This window comes from Heloderma suspectum, chromosome 3, assembly GCF_057233095.1.
Source record: "Heloderma suspectum isolate Gila_16-S chromosome 3, 16-S_ref, whole genome shotgun sequence".
Taxonomy (NCBI): domain Eukaryota; kingdom Metazoa; phylum Chordata; class Lepidosauria; order Squamata; family Helodermatidae; genus Heloderma; species Heloderma suspectum.
In genome coordinates, this window is record NC_139460.1 from 316,152,478 (window position 1) to 316,166,423 (window position 13,946).

Sequence of the window (13,946 nt, forward strand, 5' to 3'; positions counted from 1 at the left end):
AAAATTAAAATAATTTCAACAGCATAAGAATAATTAGGAGTCCTGCCTTTTTCGGGAGGGGGGAGGTCCACCTGTTTGAAGTACTGTATTTTGTTTGTTTCCACTTTGATGTAATATCTAGATACATACATGTTTAGAGAAATATGCACATATGCCTGATTTTTCCAGTAATATTTTCTTGCTATTTGTTTCAATTTTGGATACATTTAGACTTTTTCATTAAAAAACGACAACACCCCAAAAAACCAAGGTTGCACATGCCTGGAAAGGACATTGTTTTTCTGTATTATAAATCTGACTTTGAAGTTTCGAAATGAATCCAGGCAACCTAGCTGCAACTTAACATTAATATAGCTCTTACAGTGCTAGGTACTGTACAGTACACAGAATTGAAGGCCTTCAATCTGAATTAGGTGGATAGGACAGATATGGTGGCGGAGGTCAGGGGCAAGTCAGTCAAGGAAGGAGTGAGGATGAGGTAACAAAGAGCACATTACAATGGAGGAGCTGATGGGGTGAAGCATTGCTTAAAAAGCAGGTTGAGGCAGGACTCCTATACCTTTAACATAACAGGCAAAAATCCAGCAGCTAAAGCTTTTCCTGGCAGGAAGATCCAGTGACAGGGAAGTTTTACCAGTAAGATTTCTGTCTGCCTCATTAGATGTTAAAGGCACAGGAGCCCTGCCAGGAAAAAAATGAGGTACAAAATTACCTATCTGCATTGAATAGTGAAATGCAAGAGATCCCATAGGGATACAGAATGCTCACGAGCCCCTTTCCAATATCCCCCATTTTAGCCACAAGGGAATAATCCAGGCACCTCTTCCCCATACCATTGATCATTTATTTGGTAGTGGATAGAGAGGATACTGAGTACTTCCCCACTTGCACAGCTATGGATTGGGGCAAATATGTGTTACCCTGACAAGAGAGGATAAGTTATGTTTTCAATTTGTTTTCCTTTGTTTGTTAATTCTGATAGAATCTCTTCGCCACCCGACAACCCCCTCCCCCAAATCCAGTACTGGAAGCATGTGCCTGAATGAGTGGCTCCTGTGCATATGGAGACCCACCCATTTCAATGTCAAAAACTGTCAAAGGGCAGATGTTCATGCAGTGATTTGTGATTACATCTGCATTAAACTTTGGATCGCAGCTTCTGTATTTAGCATGGGATTCTCTTAACTCAAGAATATTGGACATAATCTGCTGGGAGTATTACCTGTACACAAGCCACATCAAAATGAGGTTTTATGGATAGTATCCAACTGTCCTCCAGCACTAGTGCTAATGATGTTGTGTTAATGTAATCTAGTGCTTGTGCAATGTAACTAGCACTTGCTAGGGCAGTGGGAAAAAGTGGCGATGTGCAGTCGAAATTTGGCAGCAAATCATCTTTTCTTGCCATTGCTCTAGCAAGTGCTAGTTATATTGTGCAAGCACTGGTTTACACTAGTGCAATGTCATTTGTAGTAGCACTGCAGTACAGTTCAATATGATCCTATGTGAACTGCACCCCCCCCATTTATTTATTTATTTATTTATTTATTAAATTTATTAATCACCCATCTGGCTGGTCACCGAGCCACTCTGGGCAATGTACAGAGTGTATGAAAGAACAGTTTAAAACAATAAATTTCTACAGTAAAAACATCATATTTCTAAAAATATCCTAACCCACCCCAAATGCCTGCCTGAACAACCAGATTTTTAAGGCGCGGCAGAAGCTCATTAAAGAGGGGGCATGGCTTCCCTAGGGAGGGAGTTCCACAGAGTGGGGGCCACTACAGAGAAGGCCTTCTCTTCACATTCAAGCCCTTTTCACATGTGGCTCTGCCTGTTTAGTTTCTATGCATGCAGAGGGGTTAAGGTCATGCCAAGCTACCCAGTGTGCCCCCACATCGGCCCTAGCAAGTCTGTCACATGTCAGCTGTCAACTTGGAATACAGGCCTAACATACTGAGCTCTAAGGGCTTTAGGCCTCTGTTCCAACATTACATCCAAAATGCATAATGGCCTTTCAAAATTCTCCACCTATTTGTGAGCAGAAAAATTGGGGGGACCATTTTACTGAATTTCTCCACAGGGAGGACAAATTCTCGAACAGTTTGTTGCGGGTGGAGCTCACCATTAGCAGTGGCAGTTGCACAGCTATTTTCTTGAGATGGGGGGGTGCCGCTTATGTAATTACCAGTAGCAGCAATTGTATTGGCAGCCTGGCCACCATTTTGCATCCTCCACAATGCAATGCTCCAGTCCTGTTGTAATTCTGGATCATAATATGTGAATGTGTGTGTGTGGGGGGGGAATGGGGGGAATAGTGGCCACCACAAAAAATGGTGCAAATATTCAGATGAAATTCTGCAAAGTGGCCTTCTTTTTCTTGGAGATGAGAAAAAGAAAAACCCTAAGAAAATGTCCCAGAAAAATAAATTTTGAGAAATTTCAGCTCAACTGTATTCAGGATGTTCTGGCATGGGGTAGGCAGCCCTTATCCTGACCCTTGCAATACACAGACTGGGTTCGGACAACACAATAACCCATGATGGGTTAATTAACCCATGATGGTTTATTTTATGCTTTGTGGGATATCATGTCATCTGTCGTGAATTTGTTTACCCACGATGGCTTAATCAACCACAGTAACCCTCACCGATAACCCAAGCTTGCAGTAGGTTTATTTAACCCACCGTGGGTTATTGTGTTGTCTGGCAGTTACCATGAGTTATTTTGTCAGGTTAGAGAGCTGTGCAGCAAGAACGGTCAAAACCACTGCTGCTCTGCTCCCACTATATATCGCTAAAACGCTTTAGCGATCACATGAAAATGCGCCCTCCTATGGCTGGAATACGGCTTGTCATTATGTATTCCAGGTGGCGGGGTGGAGGGTGGCATTTTCGTCTGATCTAAAGCCCTCAGCCTATTTTCATTCCGGCATGAGAAGCTGGGCTAAAGGCTTGAGACTGCTACCCCCTTTTTGTGGTGCCCGGCATTTTGGCTCCTCTGGGGTGCTTGTGCAGGGTTTTGAGTGTGGATCGGGTACCTCCCAACTAGGAGAGGCTGTGTGTGAACTTTGGTCCCGATCCTGCAAACTCCCAAGAGTTTATAGCCACCCCCTTTTTTTGCTGCACTTGGGATTTTCACTGATTGGTGAGTGCAGGATTTTGATGGTGGATCAGGTGCCTCCTGACTGGGGGAGGCTGTGTATGAGTGCTTTAGAGGTGCAACAGTGCCACTGCTCAGGCGGGAGGATTGCAGCAGGACTGGGGGTGTGGTGGGTGTGTCAAATTACACACACCAGCTCAATAAACTACTCACAGTAGCTTGTTAGCCCCGTCGTGTGGCGAGGCATCATGGACTATTTAAAACATAAGCTACTGTGAGTAGTTTATTAAGCTACCATGGGTTAATATGATGTCCAAATGCAGCCACAGGGTCCTACACAAGTAGAACCATGTGTAAATATGGCTTTGGCTTTACAGTCCTTAATATGGCAAAGTACCTCACATATTCATGAACATGACTTCTTCAAGTCATAGAACCATAGAAATAAAAGTTTGGAATCATTCCTTGAGTAAAGGTTGCCCTTTTAGTAAGCTGACTGGCAAGAAGTGCCATTATAAAGAGAAAGCGACACAAGCTTAATTTGGCAAGGAAAATAATATATAGCATGAATTGCAACTTCCTTGGAATGTCAGAAAATAATGCAAATGTATCTTGGTTTACTAAAGGCATAACATGGAAAAAAACAAATATCACTAGCTGCAGTGATCAAGTTGCTTTGCCTTGCAGCCCTTATTCCTTTTATACTGTATGTATTGGGCATTGGTTACAACTAGAAAGCTAATTACACTAATTAATCCATACCAACATGTGAGCAATGAGCAGATACCAGCAATTAGGGTGTAATTTTTAAATCCCTTCATGGCTACTTTCAGAGGCACAGCAGTAAAAAAAATTCACATAATTTGGAATAGAGAACTTTACCCAAATTGGATAAATGTACATTCCCAATTATGTAAATACAGAAGAAAGCCAATCTAAAATTAATTTCATTGGAACAAAACCAAAGAGAACTTGAAAAGATATATTTCAATGCTTGTATAGGAGTAACTGACTATAAGTCCATCAACTTTGATGGGTGGGGGAGGATTCCTGTCCTCTTTCCAACCCCTTATCAGCCTTAACTCAGGAATAGAGAAAGAGAGCCTGCCTCAGCCATTTCTCAGCCAAGCCGATAGAGTGGGCTGTGCTGTCACACCTCTCCCTTTGCTGCAGCCGGATGGAATGGCTGCTGATAGATAACTCTTTAGGGAGAGAGGAGGAGCCAAATGGCCCTCAGAACTTATAGATCCATTCTCCACAACCCTAGAGCTTTAATGAGCTTCCATCGTGCATTAAAAACGCTGTTGTTCAGGCAGGCATTTGGGGTGGGTTAGGGTATTTTAGAAAATGTTTTTATTGTAGAATTTTATTGTTTTAAACCGTTTTTATTGTATGTTGTACATCGCCCAGAGTGGCTGGGTGACCAGCCAGATGGGCGATTAATAAATTTAATAATAAAAATAAAAATAAAAAATAGAGATGCCCGCAGAAAGGGGGGGGGGATGGACACTGCTCCCCTTCATGTTGTCCGTGTTGGTGGTGATGAACAAATTGTGCCCCCCACCAGTTGTTGCCCCCTAGAGACCCTAGTGCAAAGAAAGGAGTGTTTTTTGGACTTTCCCATTTCCAAAGAGCAGAGGGAGAGAAAAGAAGCAGGGCCATTCCATCACCTCTGCTAAGACCAGCTGCCTGTGGCCCTCTCTCAACTTCACCTAGCAACAGGCATTCCATCAAGCTACCTAAACTGTTTCCATTCCAGCTGGTCATTATAAGAACTACAACGTTAAGAACTGATGCTTCAGTTTGCTTTTTTCCTTTTCCCTCCCCATCTCTTGTGTGACATGTCTTTTAGACCCAACTTAAATGTTTCTTTGAAGATGTAGTTGCTGCATCTTTTACACTAAAGTAAGTGCAGGGGTCTCAATCTGGATCAGGACCTTAGCATGGGGAGTATGGTACTTTAATCCTTTGCCTCCCTGCTGTGGTCCCGGTCAGGACCACAATGCCTGTAATTTCCATTGCCAAAATGTGACCGATTAGAACAAATGAATCAATTTTTGGCAATGAACATTTCAGGTTCTGGGAGCCTTTTTGGCTAAAGTGTGGTATTAAAAATGCTTTAAATAAATAAACCAGTAGTGTGTTCATGTACATGTCCAGCACAAACGATGCAGAATCTCTTGCAGTTTGATAATCAAGATAAGATATATAACTTGTAGCTTATAATTAAGTTATAAGATATATAAATTGATTGTTTCTGCATAATTCAAGGCATCATTCAGTTGGAAGACCTTGTGAACCATCTCACCTATGATACTATCATACCTAATCCCCAGCAACCCTACCAAATTCAGTGCTGTGTTTTGAAATCTTATGGTTTCACTTGTAAGAAGAGCAGTTTTTTCTTCACAATTTGTGAGGCCTCAGAGGCAACCTCTCATTTTTTGCCAGGAGGGGCACCTACCAGGTATCTAGTATTGCTTTGTGCTTCCAGCCTGGAACAAGAAGGGGAGCCTGATGTGATCAGTGTGCTTTCAGTTTGCCATCCATATTCCAAATTACCAGAAGGCAACAAAGATGATCAGGGGCCTGGAAACAAAGCCCTATGAAGAGAGACTGAAAGAACTGGGCATGTTTAGCCTTGAGAAGAGAAGACTGAGGGGAGATATGATAGCGCTCTTCAAGCGCTTGAAAGGTTGCCACAGAGAGGAAGGCCAGGATCTCTTCTCGATCATCCCAGAGTACAGGATCCGGAATAATGGGCTCACATTACAGGAAGCCAGATTCCAGCAGAACATCAGGAAAAACTTCCTGACTGTTAGAGCAATATGACAATGGAACCAATTACCTAGGGAGGTGGTGGGCTCTCCCACACTGGAGGCATTCAAGATGAGGCTGGACAGCCATCTGTCAGGGATGCTCTGACTTGGATTCCTGCATTGAGCAGGGGGTTGGACTCGATGGCCTTGTAGGCCCCTTCCAACCCTACTATTCTATGATTCTGTGATTCTAAGTGCCTAAGAAGCATTGTAAAAATAGCTATGTATATGGAATAAAACTATTTTAATAGAACTTTAGATGTCCTGATAAAATATGTTTATATATTGATGATCAAAAGTATCAAAAATAATAATCAAAAGTATCGAATCATTATTCTAAAAGAGTTGATTGCTCAGATTTATTCTTTGATCTGTGATGTGGCACTGGGTACTTTTTTGCTGGCTTCACTTACTGTCTCTGGCAAAAGTGAAAGTTCTGTTATATTAGCAAAGTGTTATTGATACAAAACTGAAAATGTAGTGGAATGGGTGAGTAGCATGTGGGAGAACATGACTGTTCTGTTGTGGGAAATTGCAAAAAAAGAGAGTGAGTGAGGGAGAAAGAGAGAGAGAGAGAGAAAGGAAAAGAAAGCAAAAAAGAAAATCCCACACACTCAACATTGGAGAAATAAGTATTAACTCTTTTGTGATATAGGATTTATTTTTGGTTCTGAAGATATTCAACTTCTATTATTTATTCTATGAGCTTTCACAGGACCAGACATACCCAGGGTTCTTACTCCAGCACTTTAAACCTTGCCTGAAGGCAGCACGGGAAATGCTCAGAGCAGTGTCATGTAAGGGCAAAATTAAAAATTGCTGTTCAGCACAATGCAACTCTTCAGGAGTAGGTATCCTCTACAATACAGTTCTCATCCCCGAATCTTCAAGATGACCTCCCACATGTGACGGGAAAAAATATCTTTGGGAAGGACCACCCTGCTAGGAACTCAAGCTGTACGTGTTATCTCGGTGGGTCCAGTAGAGTTCAGAAATGCCCTATTTAGTTTGCTTTGTATTTTTGTTTTAATTGTTCTCTCTCTTCTGAATAGGGCAAAAGAAAGGAAAAATGAACAATAATAGAGCTGTGTGAGATTTTGAAATATATGAATCTATAATCATTTCCCTCAGCTTTCACGGGAGCTAAAAAGTAAATATCAAATCCCTTAGAATGAGTGAACTTTAAATCTTCTGCTTCGTCCATGCTGGACCTCTTTAAAAATCTGGTCTTGCATCCTAGCGGCCACAATGTAACATTTAAAGTGATCTGAGAGCCGATGGTGGTGTGTCTGGGTCATGAACTAGTTAGAACTCATTTTAGGCCAGCAATTATTCATTCCCTCCCAGCTAGTTTCAGGCTACCCTCCTTTCAGTTTGATACATACTTAACTTTCTTTTGTACATCCAAGATTACTAGATTCCAAGGTTAGGAGATTCCATGCTGACATTTCATTCACTCTTGCTATTTTTTTTAAACAGAGAAGAACACAGTATGCTTCCCCTCTTTTCTTTCTCTCTTGTCTTTTATTTTGATGTGTTCTTCTTGAAATATTTGGAAGACATCATTTCAGACTGCAACAAATGGTGTAATATCATTAATGGCAGAACAGAGCCAGTAGCTTAGTGCACCCATGGAACAGATGTGGTAAAAACAACGGGCATCTACTTTAAGACTAAATATTTCTGGCAGTCATACATACAAAACACCTTACATTTATCAGGGGGAAATAGCTTATGTTAAACAGTTTCATCAACTACATCACAAACTGCTTTGGAAGTTGGACTAAGTTTAAATAACTAATTACAGTGTAACATGGAAAGTCTCTGTGTGGAGAAAAAAATGTCCAAAAGCCCCCTTGGTAATGAGTAAATACCATTAGCAAGTTGCTTTCATGGAGTATAATGACTGTGATGCCCCATTTACAGGGTTTGTTTTGGGAAATTTTAGGGCTGGTTAACAGAATTTGGCCTTGCTGTAATGTCCTTGGGTACCCTGTATAGAAGGGTTAGTCTTAGGGCATGTTTCCATGCTATCAGCTTCACTTTGTTTGCAACTTTGTTGCGATGTTTCCCCAACTGCATCTTCTCCTTTTCCTGTTTCCACAGCCCTTAAAGACCCAGTTTATCATTGCTTTAGCCTGGAGCTCTGTGCTGTTTCCACTGAGCTCTAATTGAATTATTGTCTTGATGGCTGGGTAGAGTCTGAGTGGAGTTTGGGTTGGGTCTGATTACCTCATCAGTGTTCCCGCCTCCTCGGCTGTGTTTCCAGGACAACGGATGGAGAATCTAATGGAGGAGTACGGGATTTTTAAAAAGGAATCAGCTTTGCTGTGAAGAGAGGCTTCCCTCTTCTTTCCCCTGAAAGTCCAGATGCACCTGTATTTCAGGAGCAAGCCTCATTGAGCACAATGGGAGTTACTTCTGAGTAGACACACATATGCTTGTGCTGGGAAGCGGGGGAGAACACAAAGAGGGACACCAGCCCCCATTTTAACCCAGAGGACCTCACTGACCACAATGGGAGTTACTTCTGATGAGGCAGTAATGGGTTTGTTGTGGGAAAGACAGCAGTAAACACAAAGACAGAAACCAGCCCCCATTGTAACCCACAGGATATCTGTAACGAAGCTGTGAAGTACTTTCTTCCTAAGGCAATTCATCGGAGCCTTGAGATCCCTCTTGGTCGCTTAATCACGGTTAAGGAATTGGACTTTAAAGTGTACCATTTCAATTGAGGGGGAATATCTGTAAGTTCTGATGTGGGCATTCAAAGGCAAGCCTCATTGACCACAATGGGAGTTACTTCTGAGGAGACACTAATGGGTTTGTTGTGGGAAAGAGAGAAAAACCACCCCCCATTTTAACACACAGGATCTCTATATGGAAGCTGCAAAGGACTTACGTCCTAAGGCAATGGACCAGAGCCTCGAGATCATACTTAATCACATTTAAGGAATTGGGATATGTGCCATGTCAGTTGGAGGGCTTCTCTGTTATTTCTGTGGTCATTGAGAGGGCAAGTCTCATTCAGCACAATGGGAGAAAGCACCCCTTGACTGGGGTCATGGGCTGTGTTCTGGTGCTTATTTTCAATGATGTTTCAAAAGTTGGTCCCTCAGAATCCTGCTCCAAAACGGTGATGAAACATCCGAAAAACAGGGAGGGAAAGTGTTGGGTCACTGAGGTCAGAGCGGCACACCCACAAAGGCCAGGCTACATGCCCCGTGGGCAGGACTATGATTCTGAACCCAGTGTGATAGTGGAAACAGGTCAATAATGGAGCCAAAGTAAGCTGGAAAAGCTGGACTGTAACCAGTCTCATAAGAAGCCAGGTTTTCCACGTTAATGTGCTGGTGCTGAATGGCCATGACATCATGGAAAAACAGAGACCTCACTATGCAGCCAGGTTGAAGTAAATTGCTGGTGGAAACATAGCCCAAGTGTGAAGTGGACAGTGCAGGCACTTAGCAGCAGGCAGTCATCTCTGTAGCAGTTGCACTATTTACAGAAGCTGTGATCATGGAGATAGCTGCTGACTCATCATGTTTACTGTGAGGTTCACACTCATCCACTTCCACATGGCCATATGGAGGAATTTGGCAGTGTGTATTAGGCTTTATAGAGCCTCGTGTGGTGCAGAGTGGTAGGCGGCAATATTGCATCCGAAACTCTCCCCATGACCTGAGTTTGATCCCAGCGGAAGCTAGGTCTTGGGTAGCTGGCTCAGGCTGACTCAGCTCTCCATCCTTCCGAGGTCGGTAAAATGAGTACCCAGCTCGCTGGGGGAAAGGTAGTCATGACTGGGGAAGACAATGGCAAACCACCCTGTTATAGTCTGCCATGAAAATGCCAGAATAAGCAGGTGTCCCTCTTGGGGTCAGTAATGACCCAGTGCTTGCACAGGAGGAACCTTTCCTTTCCTATTAGGCTTTATTCTAAGTAGGGATGTCAGAGAATTCTGCCATGCAGCTCGGTGAGGCCAAATGCCAGTGCATTCGGCCCCCCAAAATCTGTGGCGGAACGAAGCCCCCTGCCCCACCACCCCACGAAAGGCACGCGAAACGGACCTGTCGTTCGTGCTGCTTTGCAAATGGCGGCCACGCCTGCGGCCGCCATTCACTTCTTCATTATAGCCGTGATAGGCTACATAAGTATTTATGTAGCCTATCACAGCAAAAAAAAAAAAAAAAGGAATGCAAATGGCAGTGGCTACGGCGGCCGCCATTTCCGTTCCCTTTTTTTTTGCCGTGATAGGCTACGTAAATATTTACGTAGCCTATTACGGCAAAAGACAAGCGCACAAATGGCGGCCACTACGCCATTTGCGCCCCTGTCTTTTGCCGTAATAGGCTACATAAATATTTATGTAGCTTATCACGGCAAAAAAAAGGGAACGCAAATGGTGGCCGCCGTAGCTGCCGCCATTTGCGTTCCTTTTTTTTTTTTTGCCGTGATAGGCTACATAAATATTTACATAGCGTATCATGGCAAAATACAGGGACACAAATGGCGGCGGCTACAGCAGCCGCCATTTGCGTCCCTGTGCAGGCTGCCCAGTGACCAGGAGTCGCCGCGGAGCAGAGCCGTCCGGGGAGAATTTCGGGGGGAGGGACGGAGCACCTCCCCCCCCCCATGAATGTCACCCTTCAAAAAGGTAAGTGACTTTCGTACATCCCTAATTCTAACTGACAAATAGATACATTGGAGGTTTGGTGTTAGATACAGACCTCATCCACAATTTCATTTCAACAGCCACTAGTATATATAAGTTTGCATGTAAGCATATCAGTTTGGATGTGTGCTCTCTTATTAAAATCTGTTTACCCCTTCGAGCATTATAAAGCCTCAGATAGCTTGGTTCCTACATACTTGAGAAATGATGTCTTCCATTATGATCTATCATGATCATCATCATTAAGAATACTGTCTTGGAAGTGCCTCCACTAGTGCTACATAACATTGTGATGCAAAAAGTGGGCTTTCAAGGAGTGCGCAAAGCCCCTACACACACACACACACACACACACACACACACCCTGCTTACTGAGCTTTTGCATTCTTTCATGCCCATTCAGAGTCTTGATATGCAGCTGTTTTGGCACCATTTTGAGGGTCTCTGTTTTGTTTATTCATGGTACCATGAGCCACTCATATTTGTCTATGTAATGACAGCCCTGAGGGCAAGCAAAGCCTTTCCCCATTGCTCTCATTTGAATGGGGTTGGGTGGGAGAGAGAATGTGCATACCATTGAAAGTAATTCAGTGCAGAGGAACAACATCTGTCTATGTATTTGGATGTGTGTTTGGAAGCATACCTGAACTTTGTATGCATGACTTTCAGTTGGTCCTGTGCCCACTTATTCAGCCCAGTGAATTCCATCACTTGGAGGTAGGGGATGGGGGTGGGGGAACAGCTGCTGAATTTTTTTTTCTGCCTTCAGAGGTTGGGAGAAATTCTAATATTTTAGAATACGTTTGGGTGGAGGAGTTACTTGCATTTTAATATGGTGGCCCAAGAGTTTTTCCTTCCATTCCTTTGAAATGTGGGTCAGAATGTCCTATAGAAACAACACTATGTAATGGTGTAGCATCATTCCCAGGGGTCTTTCTGGGGGGTGGGGGGAAATGGCTTCCCCCATGGGCCCATGTTTAAAAAAAAAATTAAAAAGAAAAATCCTCAGGTCGCTTCCTTGAAATGTAAGTAAATTTTATCACCCCAAAGCGTTCGATTTTCCCTTCCAAAGAATTTACACACACACACACCCTGGTCTGAATGCTTCAGCCAGGAACGATGGTGCATCATCACATAGCACAAGGCTGGGGAACTTGTGGCCCTCCAGATTTTTGGGCCTACAACTCCCATCATCCCTCACCATGCTGGCTAGGGCTGATGGGAGCTGTAGGCCAAAACATCCTGAGGGCCACATATTGCCCACCCCAGAGTAGCATCATTCCCATCCAACCATTCCATTACTGATAAAGAACGCTGCCAGGCTGCTGCATATTGCAGCTCTACTGCTGCTTGTAGTGTAGTGTCAGCAAATCTGTTTTATTTAGTAAAGGAAAGACTGAAACTCTCTGCCACCCTGTCTAATATGGTAAGCTACCAGCCTTTTAAAAAAGATAGGAATTTCTCCAATGCCTTCCCAAGTCTCAAAATATTCCTCCCCCTTGCTTTTGCAGGAGACAAATGCTCCCCAATAGGGGAGGGCATTTGGGCCCAATATAACTATAAATGTGGGGGCAATTTCCCTATAAACAGGAAATTTGAAGGCACATCCCAGTTTGAGGCCACATTGGCTCAGCCTTGTTGCCTCAGGAATGGGAGTATGTTCCCCCTTTCTCTCCAACACCCATCCTCTTACATAGTTTTGTACTCTTTTGAAAAGGAGTGTGAACAATTCAAAAGAGAGGGCTTACTTTGTGGGAGGGGGTATGAAAGTGTTTGAAAAACATTCCCCTGCTCCTTTTGGCTCAGTCAGCACTAGCCTCCACACATCAGATAAGAATCATGAAGGCCTGAGACATCTATGGTGGCCATTGTTCAGTTGTGCAACTGTCTGCTTCTTGATTTCTTCTGTGGCTGGGCAGTTTTCTGAGCAGTTTTCAGAACCAATATAAGACTTTTTATTTAAATGGACTTTCAGTTGTTAAGGATAGTCATGGAGAGGACTGTGTATGTATGTTCTTCTCACTCTATATAAATTCTGAACCAAGAAAATATTTGTTATATAACATTTATAAGTTATAGGAAAATGTTTGCTAAATTGGGATAAGCTATTCTGCTTCTATTCAACAAGGGAAGTCACCACATTTGAAATTGCACTGAGCTCCATCTTGGACTTCTCCGTGTTCACTAGGCATGCACAGAGTGCCGCATACTTTCAAACTTATGTTTTAAACTTTAGAGGCTAGAAAGGTTTTTTTAAAAGATATCTAGGGAAAAAAGATACTGAGTTCTGCATGAAATATGAATTTCTATGCTTGCACAGTGTGATTGTGGAAGTTAGCACGCAACTCTCTCTAAATGGGTAATTGAGCAATGTATGTTTTAATACATATTTCTAGTGCATTTTATATTGCCTGGTGTTTTAAAACTGCTGTTACAGGTAAGGCATTATTTATTATTATTATTATTATTGTGCCTACACAGATGCATCTTCACAAGGAATTTTCAGACACCTAAAGTGGATGTTTGTGTTTACATTACCAGCTAATATAACTGTTGTTCTTGTTATATAAAAGCAACTTTAGGTGTCTGAAAATTCCTTGCAGAGATGCATCTGTCTTTTTAATTTGAATAATATTTATCCAGCACTATCTTCTACGTTTTTAGAAAGTCTCCTCTCTATGTGTCTCTCCTGGTGTAGTCAGGCTCTCCTTGATTTCCCCCCAATAATATTTCAGCAGTTCAGCACCTATTTTAAAGACAGATGGAATCCCCCCACCCCCTCATAAAGCAGAACATTGTGTGGTTGGAGTTGGGGGGGAGAGAGAGAGAAAACGCTGGATGTGATTTCAAAAAATGTCAAAATATGTCAAACGCAGATACCACTCAAGGGTTTCATTAACTGAAGCTTTGGTGATAAGTGTCATCTTGTGAAAGACCCACCCATCTCCCCCAATGCATTACCAAATGTACTAATTTCCTTGCTGAGCTTGATGTTTATTGTATAGCTGAAATTGAAAATGGTCGGTAATGGAGTGAGCTTCAATCCAAGACCAATTCTGAATCTAAATTACTTGCTTCTTTCAATAGCATCGACAGAGGAGAGCTTTGTGCACCTTGTACCTAATCAACCCTTACTGTGACCCTAAATTCAGCAGTCTTCAGAGATTAATAATAAAATCCTCAGTTCAAACAATTATTTGCCCTGAACAAGTTGGCCATTTCTTATAGTGAAAATGAAAGAATGTGACATTTTTTTCCCTTTTTAAGCTCTGCATGTTGCGGACCTCCACATAGTTTTGATCTATGACCTGCATGTGGCTTTACAACTATAGACTCTCTGCAGCCTGTAC